Source organism: Sinocyclocheilus grahami, unplaced genomic scaffold (assembly GCF_001515645.1).
Source record: "Sinocyclocheilus grahami isolate Dianchi unplaced genomic scaffold, SAMN03320097.WGS_v1.1 scaffold382.1, whole genome shotgun sequence".
NCBI classification, from domain to species: Eukaryota; Metazoa; Chordata; class Actinopteri; order Cypriniformes; family Cyprinidae; genus Sinocyclocheilus; species Sinocyclocheilus grahami.
Genome location: NW_015505561.1, coordinates 1,656,150 through 1,660,153, shown reverse-complemented (window position 1 = coordinate 1,660,153; position 4,004 = coordinate 1,656,150). Strand labels below are relative to the sequence as shown.

At 38.6% G+C, this 4,004-nt stretch overlaps 1 protein-coding gene across 1 annotated transcript in view; it reads left to right on the top strand.

The window, feature by feature from the left end:
* The first annotated feature begins 2,839 nt into the window (after positions 1-2,839).
* The window catches only part of LOC107549862 (junction plakoglobin-like), a 90,151-nt gene continuing 88,986 nt past the window's right edge, over positions 2,840-4,004 (top strand). Inside the window, exon 1 of the mRNA XM_016231039.1 lies at positions 2,840-2,979. The gene's annotated coding sequence lies outside the window, so the exon portion shown is untranslated. The remainder of the gene's footprint in view (positions 2,980-4,004) is intronic.

The following is a 4,004-nucleotide window of genomic DNA, read 5'->3' as shown; positions in this document are numbered from 1 at the left end:
TTGTTTTTCTATATTGAAGTGATGATAACCACAGCTGCTGAGTGTTAAAAACAAGACATAAAGAAAAGTTTTCCTCAGCAACAACTCAAGGCCACAGAGCCGCTGGATTTCCAAATTCCAAAATGTGGCATGTTGCTCAATCTTGCACAATCTTGTAATTGCATTGGTTTCAACTAGAGTGAAGCCGAGTGAAGAGACGACTTCTGTCTGATTTGGTAAACATGGGGTCTTGAGATAGGATGCGCTGAATCTGCTCATCCATCCATCCATTTACCCCCAGTTCAGAGGAAGGGGTAAAAATAAATCGGGCTTTGATTTATGGGACGTCATTTATTCTGCTAAATGATTTCTTTCGTACTATTTTAATTATGTGGCAAAGGTGAGATATATCAGATGTCAGTCTTTGAGAACGGATCAGACACGTTTAACAAAATTAGATATTAGATAAGAGTATTCATAAGGTCATCTTTCACTCCTTCAGTGATTCAGAATTTAGACATTGAATATCTTCTTTATAATTAATTGGAATATTTACCTAATAATAATAAATATGTATTCTTTTTTAAATGCAACCAAGCATTTTGTCATGTCCCTGCTGGATGTTAGTGCATATGAAACATAAAAATGTGCACACAATCAGTTTTGTCCCTCAGTCTACATTGAACCCCGTCATCTTTGGCCATAAAAATTTGGGGTCCACCCTTATGAGACATCATTAACCAGAAGTGACATCATTCAGCTGTTTAAACAATGAGGTGCAGAACCAGGCAAATAATATCATTATTTTATATTTTGCAATGTTTATTGAAACAGATGACTTTTGAGCTTATAACAGCTGAACAATACACATTAAAGTCCCTCTGCAGTGACTAATTTTATTCCAAAGGCTTATCTATAATAATCAAAATGACATTTTTAGTTTTTTTTTCTTGTGAAAATAATTTCCTAATGCCTTAAACTTTTTAACTATAATAAACGCTACACAGTGGCAAGTGGCAATAGGCTATTGGATTAATTCAGCCTTATGTTTGAACAAGAAATCGAAGAAGAGGAAGTGCAGTGACTAATTTTATTCCAAAGGCTTATCTATAATAATCAAAATGACATTTTTAGTTTTTTTTTTCTTGTGAAAATAATTTCCTAATGCCTTAAACTTTTTAACTATAATAAACGCTACACAGTGGCAAGTGGCAATAGGCTATTGGATTAATTCAGCCTTATGTTTGAACAAGAAATCGAAGAAGAGGAAAAACAAGGTTGTCTACATGTATGTATGTGTGTGTGTGTGTGTGTGTGTGTGTGTGTGTGTGTGTGTGTGTGTGTGTGTGTATGTGTGTATATACACTGAACAAAATTATAAACGCAACCCTTTCTTTTTGCCCCCATTTTTCATGAGCTGAACTCAAAGATCTAAGACTTTTTCTATGTACACAAAAGGCCTATTTCTCTCAAATATTGTTCACAAATCTGTCTAAATCTGTGTTAGTGAGCACTTCTCCTTTGCCAAGATAATCCATCCACCTCACAGGTGTGGCATATCAAGATGCTGATTAGACAGCATGATTATTGCACAGGTGTGCCTTAGGCTGGCCACAATAAAAGGCCACTCTAAAATGTGCAGTTTTATCACACAGCACAATGCCACAGATGTCGCAAGTTTTGAGGGAGCGTGCAATTGGCATGCTGACTGCAGGAATGTCCACCAGAGCTGTTGCCCGTGAATTGAATGTTCATTTCTTGACCATAAACTGTCTCCAAAGGTGTTTCAGAGAATTTGGCAATACATCCAACGACCGCAGACCACGTGTAACCACACCAGCCCAGGACCTCCACATCCAGCATCTTCACCTCCAAGATCGTCTGAGACCAGCCACTGGTCTCACAGACGAGTGGACCAACATTCCACAGGCCACAATCAACAACCTGATCAACTCTATGCGAAGGAAATGTGTTGCACTGCGTGAGGCAAATGGTGGTCACACCAGATACTGACTGGTTTTCGGACAAATACATTAGTAAAGCTGTTCTTTTGTCAGTTTGCAAATATCCAACTTAAGTTTAAAATAAATGACAATGACTTTTATGTATTTTTTGTTATGTAGGCCAAATGGGGGCAAAAACAAAAATGTTGCGTTTATAATTTTGTTCAGTGTATATAATATAATAATAATTATTATTTTATTTATTTTTGGAAGTAATTGCAAAAGCGCTCCTGATAGTGGCAGGCTGGTGGCAAAGAGCCATGATATAAATTCAGACAGTGAAACAAATACATTAGTAAAGCTGTTCTTTTGTCAGTTTGCAAATATCCAACTTAAGTTTAAAATAAATGACAATGACTTTTATGTATTTTTTGTTATGTAGGCCCATTATGCAATGCGGACATAAGCAATAGATGTACATTTTTAACGTGTTCTTTTGTTATATTTGTTAATAATAAGATTATGATGAAATATAAATAAGCAAAAATAAACTATTATATACTTTTAATGCATTAAGTGGAAAAATGTGTTTTATTTTGACCATTATATGTTGTGGGGTATTCAGAAAATTAACTCAATTAATTAAAATATATATAGTTGAAATATTACCAGAGCCCCCCCAAAAAATCGTAGGCATCAAGACAGCCTAGTAACAGCAGGACGAGACATATGGCGGCAAGAACATGAACCTTAAATCTTACACGATTCTCCTGGTGTCTGTCTATAAACGAGCATTAATGGCCATCAGTCGCAATAGATGCGCCAGAATCCTCAAATAATTACCGCTGGTGTAGAAACTGAACCGCTAGAGGTCCCGCCCACTCGCTCGCTCGTGCAACCGGAGACTTCACGGAGGGCTCCGCTGCTGTCAGACTCTATTGCTCAACGCTTGCCAGACTTGGATAAGAGTGGACGGAGGGACTTGGGGCAGGAGAAGGGATTCGCGAGCTGATTTTTGTGGAAGACACTCGCCAGTGGATTGTGATCATTCTGTAAGGTAAATAAGTGTGCTGATGCATGCTCGCTCATTTAAATGATGACTTTGCCCCGGCGACCGTGGAAGCCACCCTTCTCACGTTAGATGAACCTTAACGTGCAGAACGCCGTTTGCACATGAAGCATCATTGGAGTTTGGTGTTGTGATATAGGTTATCTTGGTGTGCAAGTGTGTATTGCTTTATTTCTTCTTTTTGTGCTCGCGTTCTGTAACGGAGCACTTCTGTATCAAACACGACACGGGGACGCTGGTTTAAAGCCCACCGGAGTTCATCACACTCGATAGATGCGGAACATCAGGCGATGTTTTGTAATTTAATTCCCCAAATGATTGCTTTTATTTACAGTGCAGTATTATATTATTTTGATAGGCAATACTGTTATCGATTTTTGCATGTTCAGCCTCTGACTGAGGAATCTAAACTTTGAGCTCACATTAGTTTAGTGCGGATACACATGTCGAGCATAATAATGCAAGATCATTCCGTTTGTATGACCAAATTCCAAGTTTATCCAATATGAATCGTGTCTGGCGAAACCGGTGTCATGCGCCCATGATCGTGAACTCTGTTAGATGCCCGTAGAAATATTGCGTAAAATCGTAATCGCGTTTGAAATGTGTGTGAGCTCTTCATGGTCTTTGATTAACTAACAAATCTGCTCAACTAATGGCAGATATTAAAGGGGTCATATGATGCGATTTCAAGTTTTCCTTTCTCTTTGGAGTGTTACAAGCTGATTGTGCATAGATAAGATCCCTGAAGTTGCAAAGACTAGTCTCAAAACCAAAGAGATATTCTTTATCAAAGTTAAGACTCTGCCACGCCCCCCTAAAACGGCTCGTTCTAACACGCCCCCACATATCTACCTCACTATGTGGAAATATTTGCATAATGCCGCCCAAATGTGCACGTAAAGAAAGAAGGCGTGGTTTCAGTAACTGCAGTTAGTGTTGAAGCGAGCTGTCAGGGAGACGCTGTGTGTTTCTAGACGAAAGCAAAAGCACTTTATTTGGCCTTCCGAAAG